Below are 15,510 nucleotides of genomic sequence, written 5' to 3'. Positions count from 1 at the left end.
TACTTAAAGAGATGGGAATAAGATTGATAGATACTAAGTGGGAAGGGAAAAGCACCCCATGTTTTCTACCAGGTAATTTGTAGAACTTATGGGGAAAAAAAAAAAAAGAAACTGGATAAGAATGTGAAAAATTAAGCTAAAGTGAAGTATGACAACAGAAGAAAAGTCCTGGGAATCTCATTTTACTGCCAAGAAGGTATAGGGATATAAAATACGGAAGGAGAAGTGGACAATGTCAGTACAATGAACTCAATATCTGAAAAAACGAGTCCAGAGACCTAAGAAGTTATGAGTACAGGTAATAACAGGCCAACCTGGGTAGTATTTACTGAAAATCGAATTACAATAACATCATAAAGGGCAGGCAGAACTAGAAAATGCCAAATAGAATATGACAATGTGTACATAACCAAGAAAAAATAATGAACTTTAGCCAAAGAACATTATCTGGAAGGAATATATTTTGCATCCAAGTACCATCTCAATACTCATTCCCCAAATGCAGCGACTCTGAACCCAACACAAATCCACACTCCCAGCAAACCCTTTGGTGTCTTGTTCATGTAGTCCAGAGCACTGGCAGGGGATGCACTAGGAACCGTTGGCTATTTAAACTTCATGCAAGTTCTATAACCATGAATTGTTGCTATCATCACCACTCATGTTTGAAACACCTGTGTCTGCCAGCATTACACAGAATCACAGAATGGTTGAGATTGGAAGAGACCTCTGGAGATCATCTAGTCCAACCCCCCTGCCAAGCAGGGTCAGCTAGTGCGCATTGCATGGGATTGTGTCCCAATGGGTATTTTGAATATCTCCAAAGAAGGAGACTCCACAACCTCTCTGGGCAGCCTGTTCCAGTGCTCTGTCACCCTTACAGTAAAGAGATGTTTCCTTATATTCAGTCGTAACTTCCCATGTTTCAGTTTGTTCCCATTGCCTCTTGTCCTGTCACTGAGCATCACTGAAAAGAGTACATCCCCTTCCCCTTACACCCTCCCTTCAGATATCTGAATACATTGATAAGATCCCCTCTCAGCCTTCTCTTCTCCAAGCTAAACAGGCCCAGCTCTCTCATCCTCTCCTCATAGGAGAGATGCTCCAGTCCCCTAATCATCTTCATAGCCCTCTGCTGGACTTGCTCCAGGAGCTCCATGTACTAGTAACCGGGGAGCCCAGAACTGGACACAGTACTTCAGGAGGCCTCACCAGGGCAGAGCAGAGGGGCAGGATCACCTTCCTCAATGTGCTGGCATTTTTGAATGTGATGCCATTTTCCAACCTTGATCTTGCCCACATCATAGTAGATCGCTGTCCACTGTTCTGTTCCTTCCAGAGAAACCTGAAAATCCATCTAAATTATTTCATCTGGTCACCAAGATTTATTTATTCAGAAATAGCTGCAGGGTTTTCACAGACTATTTCATGGTTACGGGATAAAATTTTGGATCAGTTCCTGCTCTGACTGAAAAGGGCTTAAAGACATGCCACATTGAAACAAAACTAGACAACTTAGAGAATTCAGCTCTCAGTTTGAAAACACAGCACTGATGAACAGCTAGAGATTACAGATATGTATCCATTTGAGGGCATTGTTATGGCCTAGTTAAACTGAAATAAACTGCACACTTTTAGACTTGCAAGTTTTCCAGTGGGAATACTTCAGTGTAGAAGCATGTTCTAAATATTGGCCTAAATGGGAGGGTAGAACCTAAGTGAAAATCGTTGATCAGCTTTGGAATGAAACATTGTTCTTTAAATATGAATGGGTTTACAAATGAGGATTCTATGACATGGAGCACCTTTTTTTTTTTTTTTTTTTTTAAATTATCATTACCATAATAAACAAACAAAAAACAACTACTGAGCAGGGTAATTGGAGTATACTTCATTCTGATCTGCAAATTCATTGGAATAAGGTACAAGACATTGAATGTGGAAGTACATTTGTCAGGTGAAGAGACATTATCAAATTCTTTAGCAGTCTAAGTGCTACAGTCCAAAACATGCTGGAGAAAGAGAGTATGCCTGGTTGTACATATATAGTTACATGATTTACAAGCATAGCTTTTGGTATTTTGGTGAATAAAATATTTTCCCTAGAAGCTTTATGAAAAGTAGATCATGGCATTTTTGTTTTAATATATATTCTTTTTGGTTTATTGTTTTATTTTATTTTATTTATTTTATTTTATTTTAATTATTTTTATTTTTCCCAGAACAGCAGGGGGGGTGGGAGGGGGAGAAGATGAAAGTTTGCATTTTGAAACTGAAAAACTTGTTTTAAGCTGTAATTTCCCTTCCCCTCCAGTAGTTTTCAAAATAATTTTATTTGGGATTTGGGAAGGAAAGGTTTATTTTTAATTTTAACTCAGTATTTTCTATGAAAAACGTTCTTCAAAATAATTAAATACATCAGACATGATCTCTCCTCTCCTCTTTCTTTTACACTTGCTAATTCACACAAACTTATGAACCACACTGATTCTATTAGCAAAACTTATATAAACAGTACAATTATTTTATTATTCTGTCCTGTCTAAAAGTAGTGCTCTAAATAACAGACATTTGTTGATATTTGAAAATGTTTCGTGAAAAGACCTTACATAAATACTGATCTTTCAGTGCTGAACAATGAACAATGAAGTCATTGTCACATATTAATCCAGCCATCCACACCTACTTATAAAGGGGGAAGTAATATCCCATTCCTTACACTCGAACACATGAATGAACAGAGAGGTAAAGCATTGCATAAAAATACAAAATTTAAAAGGGGAGGGGGGAGGGGGGGAAGGAAATGTTTGAATAGCTACCTGAAATTTGGAATAGCTTCCTTCAGTTTTATTCTCCAGCTATGAAATCATGTGATTTATTTTCTTGCTTTTGGAGAAAACCAGCTGCTAACAGGTTAATCCCCGAGCACAATATCACACCTGCAATTGCCTTTCCCTTCTGAGTTCCCAGCAGACAGTCTGCAGCTCTGCTGATGTAATGCTGTTTAGCTACTCTCTAACTTTCCTGTTTGTGCTGTGTGTATGTACTCACTTTATTATAAGGGAAAAAGATAACCCATTTCCAATCCATCTATCCCAATACTATAAGAAGCTAAGGCAATAACAATTATCTCTATCCTTACATTTTCTCTCTTCTCTGGGTAGTTCTTGTACAGTAATGAATTGTAACAGCTCCTTCACACAGACTTCTCTCTCATATAATTAATGTCCTAAGATATTCTATTTACTGGTGAAGCAGTTTGAATCAAGAAGTGATTACTTTTGAAGTAAACAGAGCTGCTAACTACATTCCACAAAGATGAAAGCAGTTTTCCTTAAAATAGAAGGGGAGAGAGAGAGAAAAATAGCAAAACAAAAACAAAAACCCAACAACCAAATCTTTGCTAAACCTGACTCTTTCCATTAGCATATTTTCCCCTTACACACAACCCAACCAACAAACGCTACCTTTTTTTTTTTCCTTTCTTTTTTCTTTTTTCTTTTTTCTTTTTTCTGTACATTGAACAGGGAGTGATCATCAGCAGGCTGTTTTTAAACCCTGGATCTTGAGAGGTTAAATTAGAACTGTTATTTTTCACCATATTAAAAATGTAGTCAGATTCACAAACCAGCAGAAAGTGTTTTGTTTTGTTTTGTTTTGTTTTTGGAAAGACAGTTTCCCAAAGCAAATTCGGAGTGAAATATTTTCAGTCTTGAATATGTATGATAAACTTCATTTTCTTACACAATGGTAGATACAAAGTGAGCATGCACACAGCATGAGATAAGCAGTGCTAACTGGCAATGGATTGATATCCCAGAATATCCCTTATAAGCCATCCCCTACAGTCCAAACAAGGGCAAGGAAGACTTCCCATTTCTTAGCAGAGGAATTGCTTTTGTGGAAGCATTGCTTATTTTCCAGCTCTACCTGCTTCCCATCTCCTGTTTTTAGGTCTTCAGTTTTTAAAGGAATTTAATGTATGTGGAAGAAAATGCTAAGGAAGGGATGTCTGATGCTTTCTGATAGAAACCAAAGGTCAAAACCTGATTAATTCTATGTATTTACAATACTGGGTGTAACCAAGCTATATTGTGCTTTAGACTTATACAGTGCTACACAACAATTTTAGAAGTTCAAAACAATGCTTCTGGTAGCCTGACCTATGGTAAAATCATTTTCCTGGAGGATGTGAACTGATCATCTGTGATTCTCCCTGTCCTCCTGTACAGAATTGAGTTATTTCATATTTTGGCATAAACCATAACCACTGGGCTGTTGCAAGGTCTTCTGCCATATGCCCAAACAATTGCATCTGATTTGAATCCTAAATGTATTGCTACAAAACTCAAAACTAATAATCTCTTCCACTGTTCCTGTGCCTATAACTTCTACTAGCAATTTTTTAGGTAGTTCAGTTTAGGAAAATTCAGTCACCCAGCAGAAATGCTTAGTCTCCTACCCAGATAATGAAAAGGTAATAATGAAATATAATTTAACTAGTACACTATGAATCATCCTTCAGAGGCACCAAGCTCTCTCTGTTCATTGTACAAAGAGCCTGTGCATCTGATGAACACACTCAAGCATCCTGTTGGTGCCAGGCACCTACATTTCTGATGCTGACAAGCCTGAATTAGGCTTCTGAAATAAACCATCAAGGTGTGGTCTGGATAAGCTATCATAGAATTGTAAAATCATAGAATGGCTTAGGTTGGAAGGGACCTTAAAGATCATCTAGTTCCAATCACCCTGCCGTAGGCAAGGATGCCACCCACTAGGTCAGGTTGCTCAGGGCCTCATCTAACCTGGTCTTGAACACCTCCAGGGATGGGGCATCCACAACCTCTCTGGGCAATCTGTGCCAGTGCCTCATCACTCTCTAGTGAAGAATTCTGTCCTAACCTCTAATCTAAATCTCCCCTCTTTCAATTTAAAACCATTCCCCCTTGTTCTTTCATTATCTGACTGAGCAAAGAGTTTTCTAACCCAGAGTTTTCTATTCTTTAGGCTGAACATCCCCAGCTCTCTCAGCCTTTCTTCATAAGAGAAGTGTCCCTTGATCATCTTTATGGCCCTCCTCTGGACCCGTTCTAACAGCTCCAACTCCTTCTTGTACTGATCAGGATCAGTGCTTGCTTTCTTAGGCATTACAAAGACCAAGAGTTGTCTGTACTATATCGTCCAAACATAACCTGAGGTCAAAATAAGGAATTGAATCTGAATGGCTCACATTGCCATTAACTGCATTTGCTTTCTGTTTTGAACTTTTTTACATTTTTTAGGTCATATTTAATCATCTCCAGCTCACTGATGGATCTCAGTAAGGACATATCTGTACTCATAACAGAGGACATAATTTCACATTCATGAGAAACAAAGTACCTAGTAAGTCTCATAACATCAATAGACACTTACAGCACACATCTTCTTAATGTTCTTCCCACCCCATACCCTTCATTACCTTTTCCTACTCTGTTTGCCTTTGAAATGTTTGGAAATCCTTGACACTCACATTTTAATATTCATCTTCACAGTTTTGTGGAAGATCTTGCTCAAGCAGGTGATGTGTTAGGGAAAGACAACTAAGAATGGACGCTCATACAGAGAAAAAGAAATTGTCTTCCAGCAATGATTTTGGTAAAGGTTTGCTAATAGCAAATACATTTTGGAGCAATTCTATATAGATGAGTTACACCTGCATGTTATCATCTGGAAATATGCTTTAGATCTTCAGTCAAGAAGGCTCAACAAATGCAAAGCAGAACAGACAAACACAACCCTATTTTTTGGACTAAGGGAAGGCTGTGGCCTCGTAGTTTCATAACAATTCCTCCTTTTCTAGAACTTGGGCTGAACATCACCTAGTTTAATGAGTGCTCATGAATGCAGAACTATCATATTTGGAGATGGTATAGGGGACTTGTATATATACATATACAGGGACTTTCAAATCTGAGGCTATGAATTGCAGAGGCTTAAGCTAAGGGCAATGCAAGTCCCACAGGTGGTAGTGGTAGGAGACCCATATGTTTCCATGCTCACAAACAGATGGAATGTGTAATAGACAGCGAACAGCTGAAGATGTGAAATATCAACTCCAAAAACTGAAGAGGTAATGTGGATCTAGCATTCATTAAAGTGTAGATACTAATTATGTCAATTATGTCCCTCTGTAACAAGAAAATCAGATCATTACTATAAGACTTTTCTTTTTTTTTTGTATCCCAGGCTAATTATTTGTCCATTCAGTATCCAAGCAGTTTCAACAAAATGTCTGCCTTAGCTGAAGAGAACTCTAAGTTTCTCTTTCATATATATAGGTAAATTTTAGGTAGATAACTAATCTTCTGCTACATCATGTTTAACATTTTATTTGTCTTCACTGATGAGATTCATTAATATGATAAGAAACCTTCACATTATTTTATAACATTATCACCTATTTATATTCTTTTAAAAGAATAACATGCAACGACGTTTGTTTAATCATTTATAATTGTCATTATTTTAGAAATAATTATATTTCCTCATATGAAATTATTCTCAACTGCTTTTCCAGCATATGTCTCTATGAAATCTGGAACATACTAAAAGTATGTATTGTACAAGTTAATACAAAGCCATATTTGAGACGCAATTATTCCTGTGTAGAGACCCTACCTGACTATTGCTCTTACTACCTCTGATAGTCATAAACCGCTGGGTAAAATGCTTCACTGTTTATTCCAATTGTCTCTAAATAGTTTGGTATATAAAATGTGATCTTGGATTTGAAAAAAAAAAAATATATATATATATCCTTCTGAAAACATTACTTTTAATAATATCCTTATTATTAGTTTCAAATGTCTGTAGTTGCTTTATTATTTGTTCCCCTTTAATAACATAGAAATTTAGATTCTCATAGTATGTGCAATAGACTATTCTTTCATGTAAAATAGTGGAAAAGTGTGTTCTTGGTAGTTACAAAGAATTAAAAAATAAGAAACAGATCTTTTCAGGCTCCTTTAATTCAGGCATGAGGTAAGATTTTTGTTTAACAGCTTACTGAAAGCAGATTTTATTTTTTTTTCCTTTTTGGATGACAGAGCACTCAGGTTTTTGTAGTGGGACTTGACTGTTAATAAATGCATCAGATTTGTATGGAATTATTATTCTGTGCTGTTATTTACTTGTTTCCATTTGAAGAACATCATGGTTCAAAGTTCAGACGAGATGAGAAAACAGAACATCTGTGTACTTTAATTTACAATTCAATTATTTCTTTTTTTTTTGTTTTGTTTTGCTTTTTAAACACCATCTTAAATAAATCATGAGCAAATAAGTGAATGAACAAAGAGGAACAGTAAAAGTGATACTTAATGCTGGAGGTCTTTGTCCAACTAGAAACAGAAAATGTCCTATTACAAAAGAGGATTAATCCTATTGTTCTCTCCACTTATCAAAAGATATTGTATTACTTAAGTGTCCATAAAACAAAAGTGGTTGTGTACTTTGAACTACATAAACTCATTGGAGTGTTTGGATTATATATTTTAGTAGAAATTAAAAAAAAATAAAAAAATCTGTAACACCTGTGAGAAGAATGAAGACTTTTGCGGATGGACTGTCATATGGTGAGACTGATGAAATGAGTAGAGCTTCCCACATTCCCTACCCTGAGGAGAAGCCTTTCATGTGACTTCACAAAATAATCTTTTCACAGTCTGACCTTTAGTTTCCTACTTACAAATAAATTATAGTATTGTTTCATCTTCCTTGCTGTCGCTACACTGAGAAATTTTTCAGACAGTGACTGTCTCAATAAATGTTTGTATGATGCTTAAGACTGTGACTATGGAATTCCTTGGACAGTTATTTCTGCTGCAAAACAAATGAAAAATAAACAGGAAAATCTATTCTCAGACTTGGTGTGTCTGTAGGAAACATGCTCTCTAGCCTCTTGCTTGTATGGAAGGGAACTGTAAGCTCTTTACTAATGTGTTCAGACATCTATGTACTGGGCTCAGCAACATATTACCTGAAAATCTTGCATGTTTTCAAACAACATTAACATCTCTCATTTATGGTTCATACTTTTATTAGGTCCATGGAGTAGCATGAACAAAAAAAAATAGAAAATGTTTGTTTGATTGATTGATTGTTTATGGTGTGGTTTTCTGTTCAGATTTTGAGACTTGAGGGGGAAGGATTTTCTCTTTTATTATATTCTTATGTATGCAGGCAGTTCCAGGTTTTTGCTAGAAATTCTATTTCATTTGGATGCCAAATCTTTAATCAACCATTCTTTAAGCACATTATCTTAAGGGACAAATCATCCAACACAGTCTTCATACTCATGCTTTTTGGCTACTCGTTTAGATTATGTTGACCTCATTGATTCAGATACTGAACACCTTTAAAAGTTCTGAAGTGGTTTCTTAAGGAGGACAGGGTAGGAAGCTGAGGATATTTTTGATTTTCTCATAGCAGGCAGTGGTAGCAGCAGCTAGTGCTGAGCAAGTATGGTGCAGCTTTTTGTGTTAGACTTGCTCACATGCAAACAAGTCCATGTCTAGATCAGATGTATTTATTTATATAAATCAGATTAGAGACAGATGCTGTTTGAAGTGAGACTAAGTCATTAACCACCAGTTTGGAAGTTTCTTAGACTACAGACAACTGCATTCCTCAGATTTACTGATGTATAGTAGTTTCACCACCAAGAGGAACCCAGTGGCAGCCTTGGACTCCAGTTGGTGAGTTGGTACTCCAAAAATGCCTGCTAGAAAGCTGTAAGATTGGGACATAAAATCTTACATAGGGCTTTTATAGACTATCTTTGCTACAGCTATTTCCTGAGGAATATTAGCATCAATTTTCCAGAAGAAACAGTCCTCCCTAAGTATGATAAGTGTCATATTAAAATGGACTCTGTTCCTACACAGGAAGGAAGCAGCACAAATGTGGCAGTAGTGACACATAAACTACTGTTATAACAGATTTTGGCCGCTCTGATTTAATGTCCCATATTAGATTTCATTTGGAAAAATGATCACATAGACACTGGAACAAATTCACTGAATGTGGAGAATCTTCTGTCTGGTGAATTCCCAATCCCATTCATTCAATGGGACAGGTAAATGTCAATATTATCTTTATCCAAAGCACAGGCATCCATATATATTCAGGCTACATTGCTGCAGATAAGCGTTGAACCCAGATTCCTGTCTTTCCACAGGGCTCTACAAGCTGTGCCAAATGGGACCCTTCTTTTGCTTGTGCCAGTAGGCACCACACTAAGACTGCCTCAGTTGGAAGCCACCCTCAGTATCTATTACAACACTGCAGCTGTGTTAATAATATTTGGTAACTCCTTTGATTCCAATTTGAAGCTGAAATGTGCAATCTGTACAGGATATGAGCTTATTTCTAAATCCCGATGGATGAATGTTCTGTATCTTAATAAATTATTTGTGGAATATAAAACCTGGTTGTAAATTAAGGCGTCTGTTCTGATGTGAGTTTATCTTGGATAATGCTGGCACTTGCTGGAGGGCTTAGATACGATAGTTTATAAACTGCATTGGATTGCTCCCTTCCTTCTCCAAACTGAACAGCCAAAACCTGGCAAGCTTGATTCTGGGGAGTCTGAAAGGATCATCCAATCATTTGATATCAGGGAAAATAAATAAATTTTAATCTTCTAAAATAATTTTGTCTAAATGTAGTCTGAAGTATGTACGTCTCAGGGAAGCAGAGCTCCCTCTTGTTTGTGAAATATGGAACCTAAAGCAACAGTCCAAATAAATATAATTACATTTTGTTATTGCTCAGTAAGTATATAAGCTGTAGCTTATAATATATATATTATATATAATCTTATATATAATCTTATATAATAAGCTTATAAATCAGCCCAACCCTTAGATTCAAAACTTATTGAAGTTAGAATTTTTACCTATCAGTTAAGAAATGTTTCGGATCAGGCTGAATCTGGAAAAAAAGGATCTGGCTACATATCAGGGAAATAAAATAAAATCATAAGACTAGTTTATTAGAGGAACTGTCAGCAACATCATCACATTGAAGTTAGACAACACAAAGCACTGAAAATGGTATTATAGCATTTATTAATTGTGCAATGGCTAGTCATCTCTACTTCATGTAAGATTTTGCTAACATTTGAGTTTGGGATGGAGCAGTGAAGCATGAAGTCAGACTGGGTTTTCAAGCACTCCAGAAGTTGCGTTTGTTCAAATGAGGTGAGGGAAAGGTTGCAATGTGTTAGATATTTGCTTGATTATGCTTCTTGGGATTGAAAGGTTTATGAGGACAATCTCTTCTCTTTTCTCCCCTCTCCATATTCCTGGGGTCAGTTCTTGCATCAAGAGAAATTATTCTAAGACTAATTAGAGAAAATCACTCGTATTCCTCTTTGGCATTCATGTTTTTCCTCTTCTCATGTTACAAACAACCACTTCCTGGAAATTCTTTTTATTTTTTTTTCATTAGCTTAACACTTTAATACATTAACTTAAATTTGAGAGATTTTAATTAAATAATTTGTTTCACATATATCACTTCAGAATATTTGGAAGCTTCTGTCTCAGTCTGTGTTATAGTTCAAACTTTAGAGTTGGACTAAGCTTCTGCAAAGACCAATTACAATACAAATAACACTGCAAGAATAGAATACCGTCTTGTGTACAGGAAGCACTTTTCCTCAAATTTTCAGGCAACATTTGGAAGAAAAATTGTGGAAAAAAGAAGAAAGAGAGAGAGAGAAAGAAAATAGGTTTTGCTTCTCTCATGCAGATTTCCAGTGGGAACGGGAGGAGGGGGGAAAACACATAATCTCTTTCTATTTCTATTATTTTAGTAGCAGTTCCAATGTTCAACATTCTGTTTCTCGCAGGATTTGGAATTTTCCCATTGTGTCCTGCTAGAGATCTTAAAGTGCAAATGTACTCTATAAAATGGACAAGAAACAATAAAACATCCATTACAGCAAGCTTTTTAGCCTACTGAAATGAGATATTGATACTACAGTTTATATGCAAATGTCTGTATTGGCACCTGAAATATAACATCTGACCAGGCTCAGCAACCTATATTTAGGCTTCAAATCTTCCCACCTTCTGGTGTTTACAAGTACAACTGGAAACTTAGCTATAAATATTGAACAGCATCTAAATGTTCAGAAAAATAAAAGGCTCAGGGGAGAGCTTTAACTATTCGTACTTCATGGAAAAGATGGTTTTATCAATAGAGTTAGAGGTTACTGTAAGAGCTAGATGCAGGATACTCTTAACACTTACTTTAATATTATTCAAGCAGCAATATCTAGGGATGAATTTTCAAGTGGTGAATCTCAAAGGGCTGGAATTCATCCCATGCAGCTTTTGCCGCCCAATTAAGAGACAGTTGCTTATGCTGTCTCTACAGATAGTAAAGAAAATTAAGTACCTCCGGAAACCAAGTCATCCCATCCTACAACTGATTTAGACTAGACAGACATTTTAGATGGCTGAAGTTAGGGAAAACATATCTTTTCAAGGAGTAAAAATGCTTGTAAATAAAGAGATGCATATGTTTTACTTCATAATAAATATAATAATAAATATTATATGAGAGAAAAGTTACATTCAACTGAATGGTCTCTCAGCAGGTTGATATCCCATTCCCTAGTTATATTTAGGACTAGTATTTAATAAAGCCCTCTCTGGTGAGTTTCTGGGCTCGGAAGACCTCACCTCCCATCCTCACAGAGGGGAGGAATCCACAGTGCAGTGCTTTCAGGGTCTCAGTGCAGTTTTCACTTAAGACAGGAGACATTTCACAACTTCTGGCCCCGGTCTTTTTTCTCAAGAGACAGTGGTAAGGAGGAATGCTGGTTTTGCACAGAGCTCCTAAGCCCTCCTTTGCCAAAGGCAGAGCCTTACCCATGCTTTTTTCACTTAGCAGTCCCTCAGGAAAGCCCAGATGTTCATCTTAATTTAGAAGTCCAAGTTTTCCCTTGTAATAAGCAAATACTTTCCACTGCTCCTTCTCTTACAGCCTGACCTTTGAGGGAATGCATGGGCTCTGCCATACACTGCCTGACCATTTTGTCTTCTTCCAGGTGATCAAAGATCCTTACGAGGTGATGCTGTTGTCAGGGCAATCACTTACCTGACAACCCAGTTGTTAGTGTATTTTGTTAAACGTTTTTGTTTGAATTGAGGACCATCTCTACTAAATGATCCTCAGTTATTACAGTTATTACTCCTGCTCTTCCTTGTCTCCTCATCTCCTTCCAACAAGAAAGGGGAAAAAAATGACAGAAGAGGTAGAAGGTTCTACATCCACATAGAACTGTCATTTTAAGATCCATTAACAATTCATAGCCACAGGCAGTATTCGTAGGTTACACAGATGGATATCACAAATTGTGACTTTGCTCCTATCAAAGATAGCACATTGAAATTTGATAAAAGGAAATGAGCAGAATACAATTAGTCTGCATAGCTCATTCCCACAAGATGTCTTTGTTTCCAGGAGCTCAGCGACATTCGACTTAATATTTTTTATTTTTATTTTATTTTTATTTTTAAAGGACATTTATTTATAAATAATATAATATAATATAATATAATATAATATAATATAATATAATATAATATAATATAATATAATATAACATAATATAGTATAATATGATATAATCAATATAATATCATCATATATATATATACACACATATATTAGGAAAGGAATTAAAGAAGAAACATGAATGAATCTGGCTGGCATACAACTGAGAGGTGACGAGGAACAAAGTTTCCGTGTCAGAAGACTGCTTCTGTTTGGCCTGTTACAGCTTTTCAGGTATTATTGTCAGAGGCATCTGGTGTTTGCCTTTTTTATACTGAGAACTGTGGACAAGAAAGACCCTGAAAACCATAATTGTTGTCCTTATGTTCCTATAACAAACCAATGCAAGAGTTTCTCATTTTATACATTTTCTCAAATCAATTGTATCCCGATGGGAACAAAATACCCAATCAGTGAAGGAGCAAGTATGCGACTCCATGCTACTTTCTCATTTACTGAAGGACACAGATGTTCATTTTCTATCCAGTTTCTTTATCTTTATTGCTACTTGTCCTGCTTGCCTCTTACAGGAGGCAGAAAAATGTGCAGCATTTTATTCTTCAGCACTCCTCTGAAGAAATAAAATTAGGTTTAAAAGTAAAGTGTTTTATAGGCAAAATAAATTACAAGTGAGTCTTGTGGATAGTTGCAAGGTAAATTGATTTCTGTGTACAAAATGTCCTTTCTGTGATTTGCTGATAAAATTTTAATGTTATACATGTTAGAACTGTTAAGCACATTATCATGACATGGAAAATTTATTTCCATAACCATTTTTTTTCCTTTATTACTTTATTTTTAAAGGCAGTTTCCAGCATAATATTGGAAATCATACAGTTCAGGTAAGTAGCAAATAGAATCCTTGGCCATTATGAAAAGTGCATTACAGCACAATGCAAACTTTCATATCTCAGCTATTTCATGCTTGGATATTTGGTTGTTGTGTAATCGGGGGAAGGAGAAAAGAAGTTAAAATTAAAACTAAAGCTGTGAGAAAATACCAGGAGGAAAAAAAAAATATATATTATTTCAAAATTGCTGAAAAAAATAATAATAACTCTTAAATTTAGAATTTAGAAAGTCCCAATGGATGGAGCGTGTTCAAATCTGCAAACACATATGCACAAAGGTGGAGTGGGAATTAGGAATGTTGTGTCAGTACATGGAATGAAAACCTTTCAGGAGAGATTAGTTAAATTTTTTAGAATGTAGAGGAGAGAGGAGAGAGGAAAGATAACACAAGTACTTCACTCCACCTTCTTAGTATCTTCCAGAGATGAACAGGATTAATTTTGTGTCTACTGGTTACAGTCTTAATGCTTTGTTGAATCTTATTTGAATGACTCAGGAAATGGGGCTTTTGCTATTTCACGTTTTCTCTTGCCCATTTCCATCCCATTATTCTTAATTATACACCCTTGAACCATCCTAAGGAATTTCTATCTCTTTTTTCTTCACATTTCAAATGCCCTTGGTCATGTAGACTGTTCTCCCATTCCTACATCCTTGTTTATTCAGGCTAAACAAATTCCACTCCTTATGTCTGTTAACTTCTTAATATAAAGTCTGAAAGTGAAAGAGGGGGATGGTGACTGGAATTGTTTCATTCAGAGAACAAGGTTAAAAATACATTTCTGGCTGAGTATCTTGTTTTATTAACGGTGCTTAATTGATCATGGTGGAAAGGCTGTTATAGTCAAGTGGAGGAGGGTGTTACCTTCCAGAGCATTTTCCAGCAAATTTACTTAATTGTTTCTGTTTACTGCATACCCATTAGTGCTCTATCACGCATTAAAGACAATGGACAAGATTAATAACAGCCTGTTCACCCCCAAAATATCAGAGCCACTTTATGTATTGATGGCAAGTGACTCATTAAGTTTAAATGGGTATAAGCTATAATTTTCATCACATTCCTGTCTTTTTTTTTTTTTTCTTCCTGAAACTAGACATAAAGTTTAATGATTTAATCCTTCATATAAGTGGAGAGGGTAAGAAGATTTGCCAACCCTCCAATCATGAGGAAGAATAAATACTTGGTAATATTAATGCATTACACAACAACAGTTAATTCACATCTTTAGCGTGTTTGTTGCATTTCTTAATTGTAGATCTCAGGATACTTTTGGAAGGTAGTAAGCAGTGTCTAGCAGAGACAGTAAGAGCAATGTTCTTGGTATTTTGTAGGTCTTACAGCACAGAAACTTGCTTCTACTCTCAAAAATGCACCTGCTGCCTTAGACTTAAGGTAAATGCATTTCTATAAATCTATGAGAAAAATAAAGGACTCAGAGAGGTCTGTAACAATCTGTGCAATGAATCACTTATATATATTATAATAAGATAACAAGGAAATTCCCTTGTCTCCCCAGCTATTCATTTTCTTTACTGGAGAAAACTAAGTAGAACAAAGGGAGTTTCTGCCCTCAACTTCCCAGTTCTCCCCAATGGTACAACTGAATACAACAGAATTGCATTTTTCCAAAGTAATAGTCCCATTTTTTATTTACTTCTTCTGGACACAAATAGAAATTCAGAAAACTGTGTTTCCTTCTAGCTCAAACTGATCTCAGTCTTCATTGTCTGAATCTGCCTTTCCTGGAGTGTGAAATTCCCAGGCACTTTTCAGGATTTGAAACTTTGTTTTTACCTGTTTACAAATCATGAAATTAAATTCAGGCTAATACTCAGTTACATCAAAAGTAACTGGGGAACTGGTGAATATTTCCTCCAGCACTGGATGATCCTCTGCAATCTAAAAGGAACACTCCCAAAATCATAGAAACAGAGTCTTTCCACACAAACTAATCTAGTGACTTGCTCAGCACTGTTCTTGTAAGAATCACCAAAGTTGCTTTAAAATCTTTCAGTGGAACGTGAAAAAAATAAATAAAC

The 15,510-nt window shown here is 36.0% G+C and overlaps 2 long non-coding RNA genes across 4 annotated transcripts in view; one reads left to right on the top strand and one right to left on the bottom strand.

Moving 5' to 3' along the window:
• The window catches only part of LOC308185263, a 62,496-nt gene extending 56,579 nt beyond the window's left edge, over positions 1–5,917 (bottom strand). For all 3 annotated transcript variants that reach the window (XR_013943230.1, XR_013943231.1, XR_013943232.1), the window contains exon 1: positions 2,820–5,917. This is a non-coding gene — a long non-coding RNA (uncharacterized lncRNA). The remainder of the gene's footprint in view (positions 1–2,819) is intronic.
• A 6,816-nt stretch (positions 5,918–12,733) lies between these two features.
• On the top strand, positions 12,734–15,217 carry LOC308185264. The gene is made up of 3 exons (XR_013943233.1): positions 12,734–12,849; positions 13,420–13,457; positions 14,803–15,217. It is a non-coding gene; the product is annotated as an uncharacterized lncRNA (long non-coding RNA).
• Positions 15,218–15,510: the final 293 nt, after the last annotated feature.

Source organism: Anser brachyrhynchus (assembly GCF_964034855.1).
Source record: "Anser brachyrhynchus genome assembly, chromosome: Z".
NCBI lineage: Eukaryota > Metazoa > Chordata > Aves > Anseriformes > Anatidae > Anser > Anser brachyrhynchus.
Note: the sequence above shows the minus strand (reverse complement) of the source record. Positions and strands in the feature narration are given on the sequence as shown.